The 12,999-nt window shown below is 39.8% G+C and overlaps 1 long non-coding RNA gene and 1 pseudogene across 1 annotated transcript; both read left to right on the forward strand.

Moving 5' to 3' along the window:
• Positions 1-676: 676 nt before the first annotated feature.
• LOC117562394 lies at positions 677-10,403 on the forward strand. The gene is made up of 3 exons (XR_004571530.1): positions 677-2,730; positions 9,922-10,029; positions 10,140-10,403. It is a non-coding gene; the product is annotated as an uncharacterized LOC117562394 (long non-coding RNA).
• A 26-nt stretch (positions 10,404-10,429) lies between these two features.
• Positions 10,430-12,189, forward strand: LOC117562395 (annotated as a pseudogene).
• The last annotated feature ends 810 nt before the right edge of the window (positions 12,190-12,999 follow it).

Raw genomic sequence — 12,999 nt, forward strand, 5'->3', positions numbered from 1 at the left:
CTCTTGCCTCCCCTTTGCCCCCCCATGTAAAATGTTCTAGAACCGCCACTGCCGTGCACCCTCGGACAAATCCGTTACTCATCTTAGCTTTTCTACAGATGTCGCAGAACATTTTGTCATCTTCCCTCCTCCGCCACTTAAACTCTTGCTCCCACTGAACACGGTACTCCCGCTTCAACTCCTTGCCACTTGCTTGACCCTCTGCCGCTGGCTGAACGTTGTCAGTTTGAGTCTTACTGGCTTGTCCTTCATCCTCCACCGCATCAATCCCTCTTTTCACCTCGTTTATCCGCACCATCACAATTACTGGGCTTATTAAAAAAGCTTCGGACGATCAGCTGCCGTGACATTTTGCGATTGCTAAAGCCGGTTAAACAACGAGGTCAAAAACAAGACTAGACAATAGCTACTTAATATGCACACACTCGCCACCAACAGGACAGGGGTGTGAATGACTAAATAATAGTTACAGACTACAGTGTAGATCGCCCTGAGTCGACCTGGCCACTAAGGATGTAATATAATGTGGGCTGCTGGTGGACATTTTGGCGCTGTTCCGAGTTGTGTTCTAATCTGTCAAAATGACGGACTGCTTTCAGATTTTTCCGTCATTGTTAGAAAAAATCCGTCATTGACGGAAAATATTCGGTTAACGCGACCTCTGACACACAAACACTGAGAGACGAGCACTGAGAGCAGCACTGAAGAAGAAGCAGCTTTTCTCCATGTTTCAAAGTGTTTATTAGTTTTTATGCTTACAGTCAACAACAAATTAAGTGAAAAACAAGAGAAGCGGCATAGTATCAACTCTTAACACGTGATAGTTACAAGCAATCGGATATTTAGGATTGGATACATTTGTTTTTTATATATGCTTTTCTTATAATAAACTCTCTTAAACTTCTACGCCTCCAAACGTTGCTTTGTAAAGCGAATGCGCGCGATATCAAACAGAGAAGACTGTTAGTGCAATAAAGGCTCCGTGCATCGAGTTCTCTAAAACAACACTCACTAAAACTGAAGTCTTTGGAAACTAAGTTCCTTAGCAGCTTTGAAATATGTGATTTGCTATACGTCACAAAATCAACAGGTAGGAGAGGAATTTACACGGGTACAATTTAACTCTTGTGTGCTAACTTCATAGCACTAATCTAAAAGTGGAAAACTAAGGAAGGAAAAGTACTTGGACACATCAGGAATAAGCAAAAAGCATATGGCTAACATGATTGTAAGAAGAGCTATTCCTATTACTTCACACTCTCCATCGTCTCCACTGTCTACATGGTTATTACTGTATATGTTCTGCACTGAAAGGAAGCAGTAAAGAACTTGCCCAGTATTTGTGCCACTGGTTACACACACAGAGAAAAAGTGAAGCTGACGTCTCAGTGAGAGGCGAGGCTGGAATCTTGCATGCTCACGCTTACATTTCAGTGTGCAGAAACATGGCTGAGCTGCAGGAACTCACGGAGAAAACACAGCTCTCCAATCAAGTGTGTGAACGTCTGTGCAGCTGCTCAGATGACCTCTGCAGGGACACACACAAAAACATTATTTTCAAAGTTTCAGAGCAGCTTAAGAGATAAGAACATGTATGATCCATGTTGAGACTTTCCATTAGGGGGACATGCAGGGAAAGGAGAGGCTGTCCACACACCATGGAGCTTTATTACTTTGAACACTGTCAGGTGTTGTGTGACGAAGACTTGGTAAGATAACATTTCGCATTAATAATAACTTGGAAGAAAACGTACTGATATTTTGTGTCTTGTTTTGTCCCTATTTTAGTCGTTTGGCATCTATTTTTGGTAATTTAGCAATTTCTCTCCTTAGACTTTGTGTCTCTTTGAGGTTAAAACGTACTCGTTCATTTGACAAGAGTTGTTAACTACGGAAGAGCATAAGGGTCACGTGTGAATATGTTGGTACGATCTGACCAATAGTGAACTTTTTGTATTAGTTCTGCGATTAAAGTCTTATAAAAATGAAATCACATGTTGCCCTAATCCTCTAATTAATGATGGTGTTGAAACAAATGGACAACTGTTTGAATCAAGTCGTTAGCGGACCGGTTGAGATGCAATGTGGATGGAATGAATCTGCCGTGACGCTGTCATTTACTCTCAATAAACCCTTGTTCAAGTTGGACATGTCCCTGGGGGTCTTCACTAAGTGTTATGGAGTCAGAACCAAAATACCCGGCAGACTGCAAGTGTCCTAGGATCTTGGTACATTGGATTCACTGACATTACATGCTTATAGCCTAACGTTAGCCTTTTACTTCAAAAATCATAAAGATGTGGAGATCATCCTGCTGAACAGAACATGTCAGTATCATAAACATGCTTATTTTAAGAAACATTCCTAAATTAAATGGAAAAATCTCATTGCTTTTTGTAGAGGTAGCCCTTGCGACGCTTACTTCTGGGTCAGCCTACTAAAATACGTCATGCCTGCCCCACTCTACAGTGTTTCTGTCTCTTTAGTGGACATATTCCTCGCCTCTCTGCCTCCTCTCTCTGCAGGTGCTCCTGCTCCTCTCTCTCTCGTTGTTGCCTCGCCTCTCTCTCTCGTTGTTGCCTCGCCTCTCTCCTCCTCTCAGCCAGGAGACGAGAGGCCTGCCCGGCATCTGTGGTCCCGGCTGAGGGTCGACACGTGACTTCAGGAGGCTGGGGATCTGCAGGGAGAGGCTTTTGAGGAGGACCTGAAGAGAGAATAATATCACCTTTTGTAAGAGCCATTTAAAAAAGTGTCATGTTTGGGTTCAAGTCGTCACCATTTTTAGTTTTTTCGCTGTGTGCCATTAGTGTGTTGTTATCCTATTACCTAGGGCACAGGTATTTAAGGTGTGTGTGTTGTCTCCGGATTGGGTGTGACTGACCCCGGAAGGGCATATGGTTTTTGACCGTCTTAGCGCATGTACAGTTGCAAGAAAAAGGATGTGAACCCTTTGGAATTACCTGGATTTCTGCATAAGTTGGTCATAAAATGTGTTCTGATCTTCATCTAAGTCACAACAATAGACAAACACAGTCTGCTTAAACTAATACCACACAAACAATTATATGTTTTCATGGTTTTATTGAACACACCATGTAAACATTCACAGTGCAGGGTGGAACAAGTATGTGAACCCCTCGGCTAAAGACTTCTTCAAGAGCTACTTGGAGTCAGGAGTCAGCCAACCTGGAGTCCAATCAATGAGACGAGATTGGAGGTGTTGGTTAAAGCTGCCCTATAAAAAATACACACCAGTTTTGAATTAGCTATTCTTAAGAAGCATTGCCAGATGTGAACCATGCCTCGCACAAAAGAGCTCTCAGAAGACCTACCATTAAGAATTGTTGACTTGCATAAAGCTGCAAAGGGTTACAAAAGTATCTCTGAAAGCCTTGATGTTCATCAGTCCAGACAAGTTGTCTATAAATGGAGAAAGTTCAGCACTGTTGCTACTCTCCCTAGGAGTGGCCGTCCTGTAAAGATGACTGCAAGAGCACAGCGCAGAATGCTCAATGAGGTGAAGAAGAATCCTAGAGTGTCAGCTAGAGACTTAAAGAAATCTCTGGCACATGCTAACATCTCTGTTGACGAATCTACGATACGTAAAACACTGAACAAGAATGGAGTTCATGGGAGGACACCACGGAGGACACCACGGAGGAAGCCACTGCTGTCCAGAAAAAACATTGCTGCACGTTTGAAGTTTGCAAAAGAGCACCTGGATGTTCCACAGCACTACTGGCAACATATTCTGTGGACAGATGAAACCAAAGTTGAGTTGTTTGGAAGGAACACACAACGCTATGTGTGGAGAATCCAAAGGGTTCACATACTTTTTCTTGCAACTGTACAAGGAGATGTTAACATCTGATCATTCACATTTACTCAGAGGTGGAAGAAGTACTCAGATCTTGTTCTTAAGTAAAAGTAGAAGTACTCAGATCTTGTACTTGAGTAAAAGTAGAAGTACTCAGATCTTGTACTTGAGTAAAAGTAGAAGTACTCAGATTATGAACTTGAGTAACAGTAGAAGTACTCAGGTCTTGTACTTGTGTAAAAGTAGAAGTACTCAGATCTTGTACTTGAGTAAAAGTAGAAGTACCAGAGTGTAGGAATACTCTGTTGCAGTAAAAGTCCTGCATTCAAAATGTTCCTCAAGTAAAAGTAGAAAAGTATGATCATCAAAATATAGTGAAAGTAGCGACAGTAAAAGTAGTCGTTGTGCAGATTGGTCCATTTCAGAATAATATATATGATATGTTTTATAATGATTGATCATGAAAGTGTTCTCAAAGCTGGTGAAGGTGCAGCTAGTTTGAATGACTTTGTATACTGCAGGGTAGCTGGTGGATTTACTCCAGGTGGAGCTAAAGTCTGATTCAACACTTGATTAGATTTCACATCATTCATCCAGATCTGTGAAGTAACTAAAGGTATTAAATACATGTAGTGGAGTCAAAGTACACCATTTACCTCTGAACTGTAGTGGAGTAGAAGAACAAAGTAGCATAAAATGGAAATACTCAAGTAAAGTACAAGTACCTCAAAATTGTACTTAAGTACAGTACCTGAGTAAATGTACTTTGTACCTATGAATTTAATGATATAATGTGATCATTTAATTTTCATTATTTTCAAATTCACAGTGTAGATATTTTAATAGCTAGTGATACCTGGATACTATAACTAACTTATAAAACAATGAAACGAGTTTGTGTGCTTCAACCCTTTTAGTTTGTTGTATTTAGCTATACATCACTCTAACCTTATAACAGATAAAGTATGCAATATTCCATCATGATATTGGTTGAAAAAAACACATTTAGATTTTCCATGTTTTGAATAATATTTAAAAAATGTGTCTGTGAGAGCCAACCCCTTTGTATTTATTTACAAAATAACAACAAATCAGTCTGAATCAAACAATCAATCAAACCCGGTATCACGGCAAGACGTGAACATGTGACGATTTACCACGCTGGGAGACGTGAAGATGTCACGATTTCGTCCCTTCAAACGTGACAGTTACACGGTATTGTTAACATGGCCCAACCAAGCCCCCAGGAAGTGCGCCGGAGTCTGATGAGAATATTCGTGCTGGTCAAACGGCGGTACTACACTTCCTTTTGGTTGCTGGGCCCGGAAACACTTTTTCCCATTGACTTACATGGGGAAAGAGTGGTCTGTAACTCGTTGGATAATTTTTTTTAAACTAAATAAACTACCCAGTATGAACGTTTGTATAGCCCTTATTAAAAACATTCGTTCCTCAAGTTGTAAAAATGTGCTAATAACGTTATTCTGAGGTATTTCCCTCGGCATTATGAACGTGCATCTAACCCACGGGACCGCGCCGCCCGGCACGTTCATGTTACGTGTTCAGTACTACATGAGTTTCTCTTTATCCATGGATGCACAATAACAACGGACCATATCGCCTTACTGCCATCCCACAGAGCTGTAATAATGGATATATTGCACATGTTTGCTGTAATTCATCATTTGTAAAATATTATACTACATGGGCTGTATGATGTAAATCTTGTACCGTAAATGTTGTATTAAATAAAGTTAATATTACCGACGTAGATTAACGTTCCTGTAGCTTCTTATTGCACTTGCAATTGTTTTAGTTACTTGTGGGCTACTTAACATGAATAATCAGTTACTATCCTTTTACTCCATCACATTTGAAAAAGAAATAGGCTATTGTTATTTTAACTCCACCACAGTAATCCATCATCAGCTTTACTTTTTAGATAAAGTTTTAACTCACAATTGATCATAACAGGCTTCAACATATACATGTTTATATATTACCAAGTGGTTTCATGTGCAACCCACACAAGTATCATGCTAAATGAAGCTCTGTTGCTTGGATATCACTAGATCCTGATGTCAGCGTAATATAAAAGTACATAACGATTGATGTGTAACTTAGCATAATTTACTAGCTAGCCGCTAGCTGCTAACTGCCGCCTCGTTAATATAAATCCAGTACCATGCTGTCATGAACGCGCGGTGCTGTTACGTGTACGCAAATTCACGTGCTTAATGTGAACGAGCCTTTTGGGCGGCGTGGTTAAAGTTGCGCATGCTCTATGAGTGCACATACGGGTACTTCTCAGGCATGCCGGGTAATCTGTGACGTTTCGCTCTCTCAAAAGTTGGGCCATTTTGTCATCATGCGCTAATGAGCAACTCTCATAGGAATGAATGAGGCCCCGCCTCCCACGCTGTATCCAGTTCTTATTATACATCCATGGGCCCAACGAGTGGAGAAATACCCGGAAATGCCGAGCAAATAGAGTGGCGAAGTCCCTCCCTTTCCGGTGGACCTCCAAGGGACCTTATTTCGGAAAAAATTAAGTATTGAAGTCAATGGCGAGAGAAACGTTATCTTTCCATCCCGTTTGAATTGTGCCACGAATTACACATATGATGTTTGTCAATTTAAAAGATAATTTTGCAAAAAAAAAAAAATGTTTTGCCGTAAAACTGTGAAGTAAGACTTTTTTTGTGTGAAACCGCTCAATGAACTACATCTCTGGTCTCACACAAAAACACACGTCACCAAGATGGCCGTCACTATTGTCTTGCCAAACAAGGGATTGACTACCCTCACTATCACCACAATGAAACACGTCCAGAAGAATGTCATGCAAAGCTGCCTGCCTGCCTTCAATTCTTCCTGAACTGCCTGATCTTTTTAATGTTCAATGTTAACCATTTGTGCAGATAGCATGAAGTAATAAAAGATCACCAATGCTAATGTTGCATTAGCATGTCTCCCTCGGGGGGCATCCGGGCTTAAAGGTGTATTATAGAATGATCACACCGGCGTGACAGTACTCTTCAAAGGGTTCACGAAATATGACTACGACTCTTGTTAGAAATTAAAATCAATGTTTTGATGGCATAATGTACCTTAAATGTACCTTCAGTTTAAATGCTGTTTTATACTGAAAAAACTGAAAATTATTGTGCACAACCAGTTAAGCTTTTATTCTGAAAATCCTTCATCTCCGGTTAGCATGTGGCTAGTTTACCATTTCTTATAGAGGTTAATTTAGTAGCGAAATGACACCGAAACCTACTGATTTTAACACTGCAACTATAGACGTATTATTATTGCTGAATATGAAATGAAGGTATAGTTTATTTGAATAAAGTTATTGTTTACAGACGTGGGTAAGATGTGACAACATCCGGAATGACCAGAAACCAAACCAGCCGTGAAGTATTTTCTGTATTTTTTAGAATATTAACTACAACGTTTAGAATGTGTTAAAGGAAAAGTGATGAAAGACAATATGAGGAGAAGAGGCGTGTTTAAGTATATATTGAATGTACAATGCCTGAATCCTCTGTTTGAAAGTAACAACGGATATTAAGATGTGGAGGGCCGGCCCGCAGGGAGGAGCCTGCAGAAGCTATATAAGAGCAGCACCTGAGCGGTTCGGGCTCTTTTCTCTGCTAGCGAGGGCCAGAGACAGCTGCTTTTCTGCCAGAAAATATCCTGTTTGTGACTTTACCATGCCTTTTATTAATTAAAGTACCAATTTGAAAACATCTCAGAGACTCCATTTAGTCTCCTTTTTAAGCTTCTCTTTCCTGGACGCGAGAATAACCATCACAGTTAACACTCTACTGTTTAACACTTTGGTTAACTTAATGTTACTTCATGTTAAGGCTGATAAAAATGACAAGGCTAAGCCGGCTGTAATGCTAACTAACGTGCTTGCTACTAGCTAGGTAGCTAACTTGATCCAGCCAGCCACTCCTGGTCCTTTCATCAGACGGGAAGCGAAAGAACGAGTAAGACCCATTGTTGGTATGATTACAGCCTGGTACAAAGCACACAGGCATATTGTTAAAGTGATCTTATATCTCTTATATTTAGTGGAGGAAAACAATTATGACATCACTTACGGGACTCTGGGATTTGTAGTCTTTCTAGTTGCGTATTTTTCATAGTCTTTACGACAAACTCTGACTTTTTTGACATGGAAATGATTTTAAAGATTGACAAACATCATATGTGTAATTCATTGCACAATTCAAACGGGATCGAAAGATAAGTTTTCTCTCCCCATTGACTTCAATAAATAATTTTTCCGAAATAAGGTCCCATGGGGCGGAAGTAGATGGGCGGGATTACACCTTTCTATGCTCTACCACGACGGTCGGTTGTTATTGTCAATATTAATATAATAATTATTTATTTTGTAATAGTTAGACTCGATTTTGCGGATTTTCTTGTTGCCCCAGCTGGTCGACACCTCTTTTATCAGAAAAAAAGGCTACATTAATGTATTAAATCGATGTTAATCTATGTGTGTGGTTGTGGAATTAACAGACGTGACTTTGTGCGATTGCGTTGCCAGGCAACAGCTTGGGTTCATGTTAATTTACAAACTCTTCAACGAGAACCCTAGTTATATCTAAAAACATTGTAGAGGGCCTCACGAAAGACTTTAATGTAAATTTAAATTTAAATGTGAAGGAATGTGTGTATAACAAAATACATCCGTCATAAACAATACCGGAAACAGACGTAGACAAGATCCTCAGCTCGGTGATTGGATGTTTGAGTCGCAATGCATGCTGGGATATGGTGTTTATGCAATGTGAAATCCGAAAACATTTTTAAAAAATGTGTGCTTGCTTTTCTCTTTGAAAGTCATCACATAACGGCATTGTAATACACGGTTCGGTTGCATTAAATATTACATATCTGCCGTAGTTCTCTATTTATAGAGCCCTGCTGAGAAGACTTCTAGACAAACAGGAAGAACTGCCGTCAAAACTGAAAACATGACGTGGATCATAAATATAACATAAATATATACAACATCTTACATTTCTTTTCACACAATACGTCTCCTTGCAGTATCAACACAAATTCGGCTGACTTTTATATTTGATCCAATTGGTAGATAGGTTATATTTACACCATAACGGTGCACAGCTGATAGAAAGGGACACCTAGTGGTTAAAGCACGTTATTGAATTTTATTACAGCAAAAACACGTGGGTTTGCTATCCTGGCTCCTAAATGGTGGAATGAGCTCCCCATTGACATCAGGACAGCAGATAGCTTACACACCTTCCGGCGCAGACTGAAAACTCATCTCTTTCGACTCCACTTCGAGCGATAGAACTATTAACAAAGCAGCACAATCAAAAATTACTGTTACAACAAATGTCATGTGTGCAGAGTAAAAATGCCGACGTTTAAGCAAGAAATAGAACTTAAATATAAAAAATAAAAGTACTATCTAAAGTGTTTACATTCAAATCATCAATACACATTTATATTTTATACACTGATCATAAATATGACATATGCATCTCAAATGAATGAAAGCAGTCATATAAGATGCACTGTAGTAAAAAAAAACAATACATAACAGGTAAATACCTCAATCCTTCAAATGTGTACTTAAGTGCAGTACTTCCTCCACTGTACATCATGTGTCGTGTTGGGTAGTATATGAAGACTGATGGTAAATAAACTCTTGTATATTTAAAGTGTATTTAATAAATAGTTTTACGGTTTTTAATGCAGAATTAAAGAGAAACTTTACAGCAGGTAAGAATCTTGTTTTTGTTGACCTTCAGTGAGAAAGTTGATGGATAAGCGGATAGATCATGTGACTTCAAATGATAACTGTCCTCTAAATCCACACAACTGTAGGCCGTGAAGGAAGGAGAAAGCACAAGGCCCATTTTAATTTACTAATCATATTATTAGAATTATTTCAGCTTAAATTGTTGAAAAAGCTCGACTCTTTATTGTAGTTTTTAAAAAAGGACATATTATTCTCATTTCACGTTCATATTTGGATTTTGTGCTTTTACTGTGACATGTTTAAATGCTCTAATGTTCAATAAGTGCTATATTTTTCTCACTGCCAGATTCTCCTTCCATTGGAATGAAGATATAACGAAGTGAGTTTTTGTTTGTGTCTCTGAGCTGCAACCACAGCTTCTGTTCGAGCTGCCTGCAGACATTCTGGGAACAAAGTAAGAACACAAACTGTCCACTTCAAACTTTTATAAATGAGCATTTTCCTTTTCATCCTACGTTGTTGTTTTTTTAAACGTGTTAAATTGTATGTGTTTTTCTTCAACAGATACCTGGACAAAGTCACCATCCTGAACTGAATACCAAAGGACATTTCCCTCTGAAAGACATCCTGACTCCATCTGCTGGTGAATAAATGACATAGCAGCATTTCCTGATGTTGATCATTCACCCTGTGACGGAGGTGAGAGAAAACAAAAGTGGATTTAGACATTGTTGAACAGCGCTGAGACGCCATCACAGGGTGTGAGATTTCTGCTCGGAGACACGTTTGGAGTATATGTGGGGAGAAGTGGAGAGACTGTAAGTTGGTGAGTCCTGAAATAACTTTAATACCAAATGGCTGAGAAAACCGCTCTTGTTGAAAGTTTCCTGAGCTGCCATGTGTGTTCAGAGACTTTCAGAGATCCTGTGTCTCTGGGCTATAACCACAGCTTCTGTTCGAGCTGCCTGCAGACATTCTGGGAACAAAGTAAGAACAAAAACTGTCCCATTTGTAAAAGAAAGTCCTACAAAGATCCTGTGGTGAACTTTGGACTGAAGGAACTGTCTGACTCCTTTGCTGAGAGACAGAAAGCTGGATCATCTGAGACAGAGAAAGGAGAGAAGAAGGTGGAGGTGGTGTGTAGTAAACATCCAGAAGAGCCTAGATTGTTCTGTATGGATGAAGAGAGAGCTGTGTGTCCTGTCTGTGAGTTTTCTCTCCACCCGGGTCACAAGGTGGTTCCTGTAGAACAAGCAGTCAGTGAGCTGAAGGACCTGCTGAAATCTGACTTAGAGTCTCTGCAGGACAAGAGGGACAAATACAAAGGAGTGGAGACAACATACAAGGAAGTGATTCAAGTGTCTGAGAAGCAGCTGCTGTCCACAGAGAGGCAGATCAGAGCAGAGTTCATCAAGCTCCATCAGTTCCTGAAAGAGGAAGAGGAGTCCAGACTGGCAGCTCTGAGGGAGGAAGAGGAGCAGAAAGGGAAGACTATCAGCAGAGAGATGAAGAGCATTCAGGAGCACATCTCCTCTCTGTCACACAGTATCTCTGCTGTTGAAGAAGAGCTGCAGAAACTCAACGTGCCCTTCCTCAGCAGTTATAAAGCCACTCAGAGCAGAGCCAGAGTCCAGAGCTCACTGTCAGACCCACAGCTGCTCTCAGGAGCGCTGACAGATGTGACCAAACACCTGGGCAACCTGTCCTTCAGAGTCTGGGAGAAGATGAAGGACCAGGTCCACTTCAGTCCTGTCCTTCTGGACCCAAACACTGCACACAGATGGCTCTCTCTGTCTGATGATCTGATCAGTGTGAGACGTGGAGACAAAGATCAGCAGCTTCCTGATAATCCAGAGAGATACACTCAGTATGCTGATGTTCTGGGCTCTGAGGGCTTCAGCTCAGGGAGACACGCAGCTGGGAGGTGGAGGTGGGAGATCATCCTGACTGGATTATAGGTTTGACTAAAGAGTCAGCTGACAGGAAGGGAGAGATACCAGGTGCCTCTCCAAAAGATGGAATCTGGTGTTTAGCACACAGCAGTGGAAGATACTCTATGGTGTTGGTGAGACTGTCAGAGTGGAGAAGAATCTCCAGAGGATCAGAGTCCAGCTGGACTATGACAGGGGGGAGGTGTGCTTCTACGACCCTGAACACATGACTCCCATCTGCACTCTCAGAGACACTTTCACTGAGAAACTCTTCCCATATTTCGGTTTTGGAAAAGCTGGTGATGCTAAAACTGCTCATACACTCAAAGAAATAACTCTTTGAATGAACGTAATTAAATCATGGACAATATTTCCACATGATTAAATCACTTTCTTTCAAGATTAAGCAATTTGATTGGTCCAACTTAATTTACTTGGGTTGGGTCAACGTAATCTATTAGGATTGATACTACTTATTTATAAGGTTTGTTACCAACTTAATTTACTTGGGTTGGGTCAACGTAATCTATTAGGATTGATACTATTTATGTATAAGGTTTGTTACGAACTTGATTTACCTGGGTTGGGTCAACGTAATCTATTAGGATTGATACTACTTATTTATAAGGTTTGTTACCAACTTAATTTACTTGGGTTGGGTCAACGTAATCTATTAGGATTGATACTACTTATTTATAAGGTTTGTTACCAACTTAATTTACTTGAGTTGGGTCAACGTAATCTATTAGGATTGATACTACTTATTTATAAGGTTTGTTACCAACTTAATTTACTTGGGTTGGGTCAACGTTATCTATTAGGATTGATACTATTTATGTATAAGGTTTGTTACCAACTTAATTTACTTGGGTTGGGTCAACGTAATCTATTAGGATTGATACTATTTATTTATAAGGTTTGTTACCAACTTGATTTACTTGAGTTGGGTCAATGTAATCTATTAGGATTGATACTATTTATGTATAAGGTTTGTTACGAACTTGATTGACCTGGGTTGGGTCAACGTAATTGCTTAAAGCTGAAAGAAAGCCATTTCATCATGTGGAAATACTGTCCATGATTTAATCAAGTTCATTCAAAGAATAACTTTTGAGTGTTTACACATTTAAAACGTTTAGAGTGAACAGTAACAGAAATTCAACAGTCTAGTGAGCTTCAAGGGTGGAAATATAACACAAACGCAAGATGTCTAAGTATGCAGATTAGACCATTAAGAACACCATCTCAACCAACAAGCAGACTGGGTTTCACTGTATTAAATATAACAGTGAATATATATTTCACAAAATAGCTTTACACTGACAGATGCTTGAAAAAACACAGTTTCTTCCCAAATATTAAAATGTTTCAACTTTAGGGTGAACAGTATAACAAACTTGAGTTTCGACAGTAGACCAAATAAGGCAACATGGTAAACTGCAGCTGATTCAGAACGCCGCTGCTCGAGTCCTCACTAACACTAAGAAAGTGGA

The sequence above is a fragment of the Gymnodraco acuticeps genome, unplaced genomic scaffold (genome assembly GCF_902827175.1).
Source record: "Gymnodraco acuticeps unplaced genomic scaffold, fGymAcu1.1, whole genome shotgun sequence".
Classification (NCBI taxonomy): Eukaryota; Metazoa; Chordata; class Actinopteri; order Perciformes; family Bathydraconidae; genus Gymnodraco; species Gymnodraco acuticeps.